Below are 12,565 nucleotides of genomic sequence, written 5' to 3' on the forward strand. Positions count from 1 at the left end.
CCGTGGTGTCCACGCGCCACATTTTATTGATGCACTCCTGGATGGATGGGCACTCGGGTCGCTTCCACGTCTTTGCGATTGTGAATTGTGCCCTAACTGTCACCCTAACCCTTACCCAGCCCGTCTCCTCTGCCCCTGCCTGACGCACTCCTCCCCGGCCAGGCCCGTCACTGTCCTGGGCCCCCGCCTGACCGGCTCCTCCCCGCCCGGCCTGTCACCGTCCTCTGCCCCTGCCTGACATGCTCCTTCCCGCCCGCCCGGCCTCTCACCGTCCTGGGCCCCTGCCTGACCGGCTCCTCCGTCGCCTGGGCCTTCCAAGGGCTTGGTGTGGACGCTGCTTCCAGGAAGCCCACCAGAAACCCGGCAGCAGGGTGGCCGCAGCAGTCTCCAGCAGCCGTCCCTAAGTCGCCTGAGTGCGGGGGACGTGCCCCCCGCTGTGCCGCGGGGGCCCAGCCTGGTGTCTTCCCTGAGGCCCTGCGGCTGCCGGCTGGGCTGCCGCTCCCCGCAAGGGGAGAGCCGCGGAGGTGGGGACCGCCTCCTGATGGGGACGTACACGCAGCTCTCCACGTCGGATTCCGGGGCTCTCTGTCCTGCCCGAAGGCCCAGCTGGCCTGCGGGTCCTTAGAGTGGCAAAAACATCCGAAAACTGAGATTGAGGGTCCGGTGGGTGTCTGCACTTTTGTGCTGGGCACCCCAGGGAGGCCCGGGGGCTGGCTGGACAACGTGGTCTGCTGGGCGGGGGGGTTGGAGGAGCAACTGATGCCCTTTGCACTTTGGGTAGCAAGAGTCTGAGGTGTCTCTGAGCCCTGTGCCCTGTGGGGGGGGGCGGGGGGGGAGGAGGAGGAGGAGGAGGAGGAGGTGGGAAGGGCCGGGGCCTGCAGTCCTGTTCCCGGGGTGGCACGGCAAGTGGCTTCTTCCACAGGCTGCTTGGCCTGGGCTCCCTGCACCTGGGCCTTTGGAGGACCGGCCCTGTGCTTGCCAACACTTCCTGCAGGGACCCAGAGCTGGGAGGTGGCATCTCTCAGCCCTGGGTCGGGCAGAGCCCCAGCGGGCCATGCCCACAACCTCTCTCAGCACCGGTCCCCCAGAAGGCTCCTTTGGGACCAGGATTCTCTTGCGGTGACTCTTTAAGGTCTGGCCCCTGGATGGAGGGGCACCAGGAGTAGAGGAGCAGGAAGGGGAAGGGGGTGGCCATGCGAGGGGACACTTTGAGGCCGAGTCCCAGCTTCAGCCTGATCCTCCTGGGAACCCCGCTCTGAGACAAGGAGCCGGGCTTCGCATTCCCACAGCAGCCAGTCGTGGGCTGAGGACACCTGGGGCGTTGGGAACTCCCTGGCTTCTCCTTGGTTTAACGTCTAGAGCTGCTTGTGAATCGCGCCGCCACACACACCCGAGCGCAGGAGTCTTCCGCACAGACTGCGGGCCTCGCTCTTCTGAACGCCGCTAGCTCGCCACCCACCCACGGGTGAACCTGGTCAGGGTGCTTTCTCTAAGGGGCAGACTCTTTTCCGGGCGGGCTACCGGTGTCTCTGTTTGCTCGTTTCTTTCTTCCATTTCGGGAAAGTCTTCCTTGCTGGGTGTGGAAATCTCCTATGCCTTCCCTCGCCTATTCTGTCAGCTTTAAAATTCTCTTTCAGTTGCCACCCTCACAGATGGATTAGGAAACTCTTTCCGGTGCACTCATTAGTGAAATGACCTCCAGGAAGCTGGAATCCAATATCTAATGGCCGATTTTTAGCGAGTCCACACGCCAGGGTGGTCGGGGTCCAATGCAGCCCCGGCCAGGCCCAGGCCCCTTGGACTGGGCCACAGGAGGACACGGAGGAGGGTCCCGGCCCCCACGAAGCGGTGCCGGCAGTTCTCCACGGGCTTGGGCGTTTTCCAGAGGTAGGAGATGGAGGGGACTGATTTCTTCAGCGCCCCCCAAACCACGCCACCCCACCCCACCCATGGGACACATCCCCAGAGAGAGACGCCCCATACACTGGCTGTGCCCCAGCCCTGGCCCGGGGGAATAGGCGGCAGCCCACCCACAGGGCGAGGGGGGGGCGCAGCTGAAAGGGGTTGTGGGGGAGGGCGGCCCCTGGCTGGGGTCAAAGGGCGAGCGTCCCGCGCGTGCGCAGTCAGCGGCAGGCAGCGACGCGCTGGGGGTGGGCAGCGGGTAGGTGAAGGAGGCCTGGCGAGGAGACGAGGGGGGCTGGGAGGGCTCCACCTTGGCGAGTCCAGCCGTGGAGGCGCATCTTGTGTGAGTGTGAGTGAGTGTGAGTGTGTGTGTGTGTGTAGAGAGAGACAGCCCCCCGCCCCGCCCCGCCCCGCCCATCACCCCCGTCCCTGGGAGCCCGCGGGACCCGGCCGGCGAACTCAACCGGCCCGGCCCGGCGCGGGAGGCGGCGGCGGGGAAGCCCAGAGAGGCTCGGCTTCTTGAGCGGGGCAGGGGCGCCCTCCGCCGCCGTCTAGGGCCACACCACCCTGAACGCCCCCGATCTCGTCTGGTCTGGGAAGCTAAGCAGGGTCGGGCCCGGTTAGTACTTGGATGGGAGACCGCCTGGGAATACCGGGTGCCACAGGCTGCTGCTTTTTTTTTTTTTTTTTTTTTTTTTGCCTCTTGTTCTGTCCCCTTTCTGGGAGCGCGGCGGCGGCCCGGGGTGGGGGTCACCCCCACCCTCAGCGCCCGCGCGGTGCCTGGCGCCCCAGCCCGCACCGTGGGGCCTCCTCTTGTCCCAAGCCGCGACACCGCCGCCACGCGGCAGGATGCGTGGCATCTGGACTGTCAGGTCTCAGACCAAAGGTCTGCTCTGTGGGAACCGACACGCTGGAGGAAACCTTGAGAGTCTGAGAGGGGAGGGAGTTCCAGAAGAAGGCCAGGATGTCATTTTGAGGGAGTATGTGACCAGAACTCGTCCCGTTGCTTTTGGGGTTCTATGGGCTACACGCAGGAATCTTTGGTGGTGGCACCTGATGTTGGGGGATCCGGAGTCACACCCAGACCTGCTCCACAGGCCTCCTTTTACTTTTCTCTTCGGATTCATTATTTTTAAAAAGTGTCTCTTACCTCTATGATTGCATTTTCTTTTCTCTCTCTCTTCAAGCAGATGATGGGAGTACAAGTATTCAGGTGACATGTGACGCCCGTGCCCCCCTCCCCCCTGCGTTCTTTTTTTTTTTTTTTTTTGAGACAGAGTCTCGTTTTGCTGCCCAGGCTAGAGTGAGTGCCATGGCGTCAGCCTAGCTCACAGCAACCTCAATCTCCGGGCTCAAGCAATCCTGCTGCCTCAGCCTCCCGAGTAGTTGGGACTACAGGCATGCACCACCACGCCCGGCTGTGTTTTTCTATATATATTAGTTGGCCAATTAATTTCTTTCTATTTTTAGTAGAGACGGGGTCTCGCTCTTGCTCAGGCTGGTTTCGAACTCCTGACCTGGAGCAATCCGCCCGCCTCGGCCTCCCAGAGAGCTAGGATTACAGGCGTGAGCCACCGCGCCCGGCCCCCCCTGTGTTCTTATTCATATACCTCTCATGTTGTTCCAGCGTATTGTGGGGGTACCAATGTTAAGGTCGGGTGCCTTGCCCTCTCCAAGCCTCCCCCCTCGGGTCAGAGCTTCAAGTGCGCCCATCCCCCAGTCGGTGCGCACCCACCCCATGCCTAATGGATGTGTATGGCCCTCCCCTCCCCCCACCCGCCCGACACCCACCCGATGAAGGTGATTCCTCTCTGTCCACTTAGGCGTCCATCCGTTCGTACCAATTTGCTGGTGAGCGCGCTCACGTGGTGCTCGTGTGTCCATTCTTGGGATACCTGGCCTACTGGAACGGGTTCCAGCTCTGGCCAGGAGAACACGAGAGGCGCCCTCTCACCGCTGCTCCTCACAGCCGAATGGCACTCCGTGGTGTCCACGCGCCACATTTTATTGATGCACTCCTGGATGGATGGGCACTCGGGTCGCTTCCACGTCTTTGCGATTGTGAATTGTGCCCTAACTGTCACCCTAACCCTTACCCAGCCCGTCTCCTCTGCCCCTGCCTGACGCACTCCTCCCCGGCCAGGCCCGTCACTGTCCTGGGCCCCCGCCTGACCGGCTCCTCCCCGCCCGGCCTGTCACCGTCCTCTGCCCCTGCCTGACATGCTCCTTCCCGCCCGCCCGGCCTCTCACCGTCCTGGGCCCCTGCCTGACCGGCTCCTCCGTCGCCTGGGCCTTCCAAGGGCTTGGTGTGGACGCTGCTTCCAGGAAGCCCACCAGAAACCCGGCAGCAGGGTGGCCGCAGCAGTCTCCAGCAGCCGTCCCTAAGTCGCCTGAGTGCGGGGGACGTGCCCCCCGCTGTGCCGCGGGGGCCCAGCCTGGTGTCTTCCCTGAGGCCCTGCGGCTGCCGGCTGGGCTGCCGCTCCCCGCAAGGGGAGAGCCGCGGAGGTGGGGACCGCCTCCTGATGGGGACGTACACGCAGCTCTCCACGTCGGATTCCGGGGCTCTCTGTCCTGCCCGAAGGCCCAGCTGGCCTGCGGGTCCTTAGAGTGGCAAAAACATCCGAAAACTGAGATTGAGGGTCCGGTGGGTGTCTGCACTTTTGTGCTGGGCACCCCAGGGAGGCCCGGGGGCTGGCTGGACAACGTGGTCTGCTGGGCGGGGGGGTTGGAGGAGCAACTGATGCCCTTTGCACTTTGGGTAGCAAGAGTCTGAGGTGTCTCTGAGCCCTGTGCCCTGTGGGGGGGGGCGGGGGGGGAGGAGGAGGAGGAGGAGGAGGAGGTGGGAAGGGCCGGGGCCTGCAGTCCTGTTCCCGGGGTGGCACGGCAAGTGGCTTCTTCCACAGGCTGCTTGGCCTGGGCTCCCTGCACCTGGGCCTTTGGAGGACCGGCCCTGTGCTTGCCAACACTTCCTGCAGGGACCCAGAGCTGGGAGGTGGCATCTCTCAGCCCTGGGTCGGGCAGAGCCCCAGCGGGCCATGCCCACAACCTCTCTCAGCACCGGTCCCCCAGAAGGCTCCTTTGGGACCAGGATTCTCTTGCGGTGACTCTTTAAGGTCTGGCCCCTGGATGGAGGGGCACCAGGAGTAGAGGAGCAGGAAGGGGAAGGGGGTGGCCATGCGAGGGGACACTTTGAGGCCGAGTCCCAGCTTCAGCCTGATCCTCCTGGGAACCCCGCTCTGAGACAAGGAGCCGGGCTTCGCATTCCCACAGCAGCCAGTCGTGGGCTGAGGACACCTGGGGCGTTGGGAACTCCCTGGCTTCTCCTTGGTTTAACGTCTAGAGCTGCTTGTGAATCGCGCCGCCACACACACCCGAGCGCAGGAGTCTTCCGCACAGACTGCGGGCCTCGCTCTTCTGAACGCCGCTAGCTCGCCACCCACCCACGGGTGAACCTGGTCAGGGTGCTTTCTCTAAGGGGCAGACTCTTTTCCGGGCGGGCTACCGGTGTCTCTGTTTGCTCGTTTCTTTCTTCCATTTCGGGAAAGTCTTCCTTGCTGGGTGTGGAAATCTCCTATGCCTTCCCTCGCCTATTCTGTCAGCTTTAAAATTCTCTTTCAGTTGCCACCCTCACAGATGGATTAGGAAACTCTTTCCGGTGCACTCATTAGTGAAATGACCTCCAGGAAGCTGGAATCCAATATCTAATGGCCGATTTTTAGCGAGTCCACACGCCAGGGTGGTCGGGGTCCAATGCAGCCCCGGCCAGGCCCAGGCCCCTTGGACTGGGCCACAGGAGGACACGGAGGAGGGTCCCGGCCCCCACGAAGCGGTGCCGGCAGTTCTCCACGGGCTTGGGCGTTTTCCAGAGGTAGGAGATGGAGGGGACTGATTTCTTCAGCGCCCCCCAAACCACGCCACCCCACCCCACCCATGGGACACATCCCCAGAGAGAGACGCCCCATACACTGGCTGTGCCCCAGCCCTGGCCCGGGGGAATAGGCGGCAGCCCACCCACAGGGCGAGGGGGGGGCGCAGCTGAAAGGGGTTGTGGGGGAGGGCGGCCCCTGGCTGGGGTCAAAGGGCGAGCGTCCCGCGCGTGCGCAGTCAGCGGCAGGCAGCGACGCGCTGGGGGTGGGCAGCGGGTAGGTGAAGGAGGCCTGGCGAGGAGACGAGGGGGGCTGGGAGGGCTCCACCTTGGCGAGTCCAGCCGTGGAGGCGCATCTTGTGTGAGTGTGAGTGAGTGTGAGTGTGTGTGTGTGTGTAGAGAGAGACAGCCCCCCGCCCCGCCCCGCCCCGCCCATCACCCCCGTCCCTGGGAGCCCGCGGGACCCGGCCGGCGAACTCAACCGGCCCGGCCCGGCGCGGGAGGCGGCGGCGGGGAAGCCCAGAGAGGCTCGGCTTCTTGAGCGGGGCAGGGGCGCCCTCCGCCGCCGTCTAGGGCCACACCACCCTGAACGCCCCCGATCTCGTCTGGTCTGGGAAGCTAAGCAGGGTCGGGCCCGGTTAGTACTTGGATGGGAGACCGCCTGGGAATACCGGGTGCCACAGGCTGCTGCTTTTTTTTTTTTTTTTTTTTTTTTTGCCTCTTGTTCTGTCCCCTTTCTGGGAGCGCGGCGGCGGCCCGGGGTGGGGGTCACCCCCACCCTCAGCGCCCGCGCGGTGCCTGGCGCCCCAGCCCGCACCGTGGGGCCTCCTCTTGTCCCAAGCCGCGACACCGCCGCCACGCGGCAGGATGCGTGGCATCTGGACTGTCAGGTCTCAGACCAAAGGTCTGCTCTGTGGGAACCGACACGCTGGAGGAAACCTTGAGAGTCTGAGAGGGGAGGGAGTTCCAGAAGAAGGCCAGGATGTCATTTTGAGGGAGTATGTGACCAGAACTCGTCCCGTTGCTTTTGGGGTTCTATGGGCTACACGCAGGAATCTTTGGTGGTGGCACCTGATGTTGGGGGATCCGGAGTCACACCCAGACCTGCTCCACAGGCCTCCTTTTACTTTTCTCTTCGGATTCATTATTTTTAAAAAGTGTCTCTTACCTCTATGATTGCATTTTCTTTTCTCTCTCTCTTCAAGCAGATGATGGGAGTACAAGTATTCAGGTGACATGTGACGCCCGTGCCCCCCTCCCCCCTGCGTTCTTTTTTTTTTTTTTTTTTGAGACAGAGTCTCGTTTTGCTGCCCAGGCTAGAGTGAGTGCCATGGCGTCAGCCTAGCTCACAGCAACCTCAATCTCCGGGCTCAAGCAATCCTGCTGCCTCAGCCTCCCGAGTAGTTGGGACTACAGGCATGCACCACCACGCCCGGCTGTGTTTTTCTATATATATTAGTTGGCCAATTAATTTCTTTCTATTTTTAGTAGAGACGGGGTCTCGCTCTTGCTCAGGCTGGTTTCGAACTCCTGACCTGGAGCAATCCGCCCGCCTCGGCCTCCCAGAGAGCTAGGATTACAGGCGTGAGCCACCGCGCCCGGCCCCCCCTGTGTTCTTATTCATATACCTCTCATGTTGTTCCAGCGTATTGTGGGGGTACCAATGTTAAGGTCGGGTGCCTTGCCCTCTCCAAGCCTCCCCCCTCGGGTCAGAGCTTCAAGTGCGCCCATCCCCCAGTCGGTGCGCACCCACCCCATGCCTAATGGATGTGTATGGCCCTCCCCTCCCCCCACCCGCCCGACACCCACCCGATGAAGGTGATTCCTCTCTGTCCACTTAGGCGTCCATCCGTTCGTACCAATTTGCTGGTGAGCGCGCTCACGTGGTGCTCGTGTGTCCATTCTTGGGATACCTGGCCTACTGGAACGGGTTCCAGCTCTGGCCAGGAGAACACGAGAGGCGCCCTCTCACCGCTGCTCCTCACAGCCGAATGGCACTCCGTGGTGTCCACGCGCCACATTTTATTGATGCACTCCTGGATGGATGGGCACTCGGGTCGCTTCCACGTCTTTGGGATTGTGAATTGTGCCCTAACTGTAACCCTAACCCTTACCCAGCCCGTCTCCTCTGCCCCTGCCTGACGCACTCCTCCCCGGCCAGGCCCGTCACTGTCCTGGGCCCCCGCCTGACCGGCTCCTCCCCGCCCGGCCGGTCACCGTCCTCTGCCCCTGCCTGACACGCTCCTTCCCGCCCGGCCTCTCACCGTCCTCGGCCCCTGCCTGACCGGCTCCTCCGTCGCCTGGGCCTTCCAAGGGCTTGGTGTGGACGCTGCTTCCAGGAAGCCCTCCAGAAACCCGGCAGCAGGGTGGCCGCAGCAGTCTCCAGCAGCCGTCCCTAAGTCGCGTGAGTGCGGGGGACGTGCCCCCGCTGTGCCGCGGGGGCCCAGCCTGGTGTCTTCCCTGAGGCCCTGCGGCTGCCGGCTGGGCTGCCGCTCCCCGCAAGGGGAGAGCCGCGGAGGTGGGGACCGCCTCCTGATGGGGACGTACACGCAGCTCTCCACGTCGGATTCCGGGGCTCTCTGTCCTGCCCGAAGGCCCAGCTGGCCTGCGGGTCCTTAGAGTGGCAAAAACCTCCGAAAACTGAGACTGAGGGTCCGGTGGGTGTCTGCACTTTTGTGCTGGGCACCCCAGGGAGGCCCGGGGGCTGGCTGGACAACGTGGTCTGCTGGGCGGGGGGGGGGGGGGTTGGAGGAGCAACTGATGCCCTTTGCACTTTGGGTAGCAAGAGTCTGAGGTGTCTCTGAGCCCTGTGCCCTGTGGGGGCGGGGCGGGGGGGAGGAGGAGGAGGAGGAGGAGGAGGTGGGAAGGGCCGGGGCCTGCAGTCCTGTTCCCGGGGTGGCACGGCAAGTGGCTTCTTCCACAGGCTGCTTGGCCTGGGCTCCCTGCACCTGGGCCTTTGGAGGACCGGCCCTGTGCTTGCCAACACTTCCTGCAGGGACCCAGAGCTGGGAGGTGGCATCTCTCAGCCCTGGGTCGGGCAGAGCCCCAGCGGGCCATGCCCACAACCTCTCTCAGCACCGGTCCCCCAGAAGGCTCCTTTGGGACCAGGATTCTCTTGCGGTGACTCTTTAAGGTCTGGCCCCTGGATGGAGGGGCACCAGGAGTAGAGGAGCAGGAAGGGGAAGGGGGTGGCCATGCGAGGGGACACTTTGAGGCCAAGTCCCAGCTTCAGCCTGATCCTCCTGGGAACCCCGCTCTGAGACAAGGAGCCGGGCTTCGCATTCCCACAGCAGCCAGTCGTGGGCTGAGGACACCTGGGGCGTTGGGAACTCCCTGGCTTCTCCTTGGTTTAACATCTAGAGCTGCTTGGGAATCGCGCCGCCACACACACCCGAGTGCAGGTGTCTTCCGCACAGACTGCGGGCCTCGCTCTTCTGAATGCCGCTAGCTCGCCACCCACCCACGGGTGAACCTGGTCAGGGTGCTTTCTCTCGGGGGCAGACTCTTTTCCGGGCGGGCTACCGGTGTCTCTGTTTGCTCGTTTCTTTCTTCCATTTCGGGAAAGTCTTCCTTGCTGGGTGTGGAAATCTCCTATGCCTTCCCTCGCCTATTCTGTCAGCTTTAAAATTCTCCTTCAGTTGCCACCCTCACAGATGGATTAGGAAACTCTTTCCGGTGCACTCATTAGTGAAATGACCTCCAGGAAGCTGGAATCCAATATCTAATGGCCGATTTTTAGCGAGTCCACACGCCAGGGTGGTCGGGGTCCAAAGCAGCCCCGGCCAGGCCCAGGCCCCTTGGACTGGGCCACAGGAGGACACGGAGGAGGGTCCCGGCCCCCACGAAGCGGTGCCGGCAGTTCTCCACGGGCTTGGGCGTTTTCCAGAGGTAGGAGATGGAGGGGACTGATTTCTTCAGCGCCCCCCAAACCACGCCACCCCACCCCACCCATGGGACACATCCCCAGAGAGAGACGCCCCATACACTGGCTGTGCCCCAGCCCTGGCCCGGGGGAATAGGCGGCAGCCCACCCACAGGGCGAGGGGGGGCGCAGCTGAAAGGGGTTGTGGGGGAGGGCGGCCCCTGGCTGGGGTCAAAGGGCGAGCGTCCCGCGCGTGCGCAGTCAGCGGCAGCGACGCGCTGGGGGTGGGCAGCGGGTAGGTGAAGGAGGCCGGGCGAGGAGACGAGGGGGGCTGGGAGGGCTCCACCTTGGCGAGTCCAGCCGTGGAGGCGCATCTTGTGTGAGTGTGAGTGAGTGTGAGTGTGTGTGTGTGTGTATAGAGAGACAGCCCCCCGCCCCGCCCCGCCCATCACCCCCGTCCCTGGCAGCCCGCGGGACCCGGCCGGCCCGGCCCCGCCCGGCGCGGGGCCTGGGGCGGGAGGCGGCGGCGGGGAAGCGCAGAGAGGCTCGGCTTCTCGAGCGGGGCAGGGGCGCCCTCCGCCGCCGTCTAGGGCCACACCACCCTGAACGCCCCCGATCTCGTCTGGTCTCGGAAGCTAAGCAGGGTCGGGCCTGGTTAGTACTTGGATGGGAGACCGCCTGGGAATACCGGGTGCCACAGGCTGCTGCTTTTTTTTTTTTTTTTTTCTTGCCTCTTGTTCTGTCCCCTTTCTGGGAGCGAGGCGGCGGCCCGGGGTGGGGGTCACCCCCACCCTCAGCGCCCGCGCGGTGCCTGGCGCCCCAGCCCGCACCGTGGGGCCTCCTCTTGTCCCAAGCCGCGACACCGCCGCCACGCGGCAGCATGCGTGGCATCTGGACTGTCAGGTCTCAGACCAAAGGTCTGCTCTGTGGGAACCGACACGCTGGAGGAAACCTTGAGAGTCTGAGAGGGGAGGGAGTTCCAGAAGAAGGCCAGGATGTCATTTTGAGGGAGTATGTGACCAGAACTCGTCCCGTTGCTTTTGGGGTTCTATGGGCTACACGCAGGAATCTTTGGTGGTGGCACCTGATGTTGGGGGATCCGGAGTCACACCCAGACCTGCTCCACAGGCCTCCTTTTACTTTTCTCTTCGGATTCATTATTTTTAAAAAGTGTCTCTTACCTCTAGGATTGCATTTTCTTTTCTCTCTCTTTTCAAGCAGATGATGGGAGTACAAGTATTCAGGTGACATGTGTTGCCCGTGCCGCCCTCCCCCCTGTGTTCTTTTTTTTTTTTTTTTGAGACAGAGTCTCGTTTTGCTGCCCAGGCTAGAGTGAGTGCCATGGCGTCAGCCTAGCTCACAGCAACCTCAATCTCCGGGCTCAAGCAATCCTGCTGCCTCAGCCTCCCGAGTAGTTGGGACTACAGGCATGCACCACCACGCCCGGCTGTGTTTTTCTATATATATTAGTTGGCCAATTAATTTCTTTCTATTTTTAGTAGAGACGGGGTCTCGCTCTTGCTCAGGCTGGTTTCGAACTCCTGACCTGGAGCAATCCGCCCGCCTCGGCCTCCCAGAGAGCTAGGATTACAGGCGTGAGCCACCGCGCCCGGCCCCCCCTGTGTTCTTATTCATATACCTCTCATGTTGTTCCAGCGTATTGTGGGGGTACCAATGTTAAGGTCGGGTGCCTTGCCCTCTCCAAGCCTCCCCCCTCGGGTCAGAGCTTCAAGTGCGCCCATCCCCCAGTCGGTGCGCACCCACCCCATGCCTAATGGATGTGTATGCCCCTCCCCTCCCCCCACCCGCCCGCCCGACACCCACCCGATGAAGGTGATTCCTCTCTGTCCACTTAGGCGTCCATCCGTTCGTACCAATTTGCTGGTGAGCGCGCTCACGTGGTGCTCGTGTGTCCATTCTTGGGATACTTGGCTTCCTGGAACGGGTTCCAGCTCTGGCCAGGAGAACACGAGAGGCGCCCTCTCACCGCTGCTCCTCACAGCCGAATGGCACTCCGTGGTGTCCACGCGCCACATTTTATTGATGCACTCCTGGATGGATGGGCACTCGGGTCGCTTCCACGTCTTTGGGATTGTGAATTGTGCCCTAACTGTAACCCTAACCCTTACCCAGCCCGTCTCCTCTGCCCCTGCCTGACGCACTCCTCCCCGGCCAGGCCCGTCACTGTCCTGGGCCCCCGCCTGACCGGCTCCTCCCCGCCCGGCCGGTCACCGTCCTCTGCCCCTGCCTGACACGCTCCTTCCCGCCCGGCCTCTCACCGTCCTCGGCCCCTGCCTGACCGGCTCCTCCGTCGCCTGGGCCTTCCAAGGGCTTGGTGTGGACGCTGCTTCCAGGAAGCCCTCCAGAAACCCGGCAGCAGGGTGGCCGCAGCAGTCTCCAGCAGCCGTCCCTAAGTCGCGTGAGTGCGGGGGACGTGCCCCCGCTGTGCCGCGGGGGCCCAGCCTGGTGTCTTCCCTGAGGCCCTGCGGCTGCCGGCTGGGCTGCCGCTCCCCGCAAGGGGAGAGCCGCGGAGGTGGGGACCGCCTCCTGATGGGGACGTACACGCAGCTCTCCACGTCGGATTCCGGGGCTCTCTGTCCTGCCCGAAGGCCCAGCTGGCCTGCGGGTCCTTAGAGTGGCAAAAACCTCCGAAAACTGAGACTGAGGGTCCGGTGGGTGTCTGCACTTTTGTGCTGGGCACCCCAGGGAGGCCCGGGGGCTGGCTGGACAACGTGGTCTGCTGGGCGGGGGGGGGGGGTTGGAGGAGCAACTGATGCCCTTTGCACTTTGGGTAGCAAGAGTCTGAGGTGTCTCTGAGCCCTGTGCCCTGTGGGGGCGGGGCGGGGGGGAGGAGGAGGAGGAGGAGGAGGAGGTGGGAAGGGCCGGGGCCTGCAGTCCTGTTCCCGGGGTGGCACGGCAAGTGGCTTCTTCCACAG

At 63.4% G+C, this 12,565-nt stretch overlaps 1 non-coding gene and 2 pseudogenes across 1 annotated transcript; all 3 read left to right on the forward strand.

The window, feature by feature from the left end:
* The first annotated feature begins 2,451 nt into the window (after positions 1-2,451).
* On the forward strand, positions 2,452-2,570 carry LOC142874096 (uncharacterized; annotated as a pseudogene).
* Positions 2,571-6,334: 3,764 nt separating this feature from the next.
* LOC142874097 (uncharacterized) lies at positions 6,335-6,453 on the forward strand (annotated as a pseudogene).
* Positions 6,454-10,213: 3,760 nt separating this feature from the next.
* On the forward strand, positions 10,214-10,332 carry LOC142873829 (5S ribosomal RNA). Its single transcript, XR_012921802.1, has one exon. It is a non-coding gene; the product is annotated as a 5S ribosomal RNA (ribosomal RNA).
* The last annotated feature ends 2,233 nt before the right edge of the window (positions 10,333-12,565 follow it).

The sequence above is a fragment of the Microcebus murinus genome, chromosome 11, assembly GCF_040939455.1.
Source record: "Microcebus murinus isolate Inina chromosome 11, M.murinus_Inina_mat1.0, whole genome shotgun sequence".
In the NCBI taxonomy this organism is placed as follows: Eukaryota; Metazoa; Chordata; class Mammalia; order Primates; family Cheirogaleidae; genus Microcebus; species Microcebus murinus.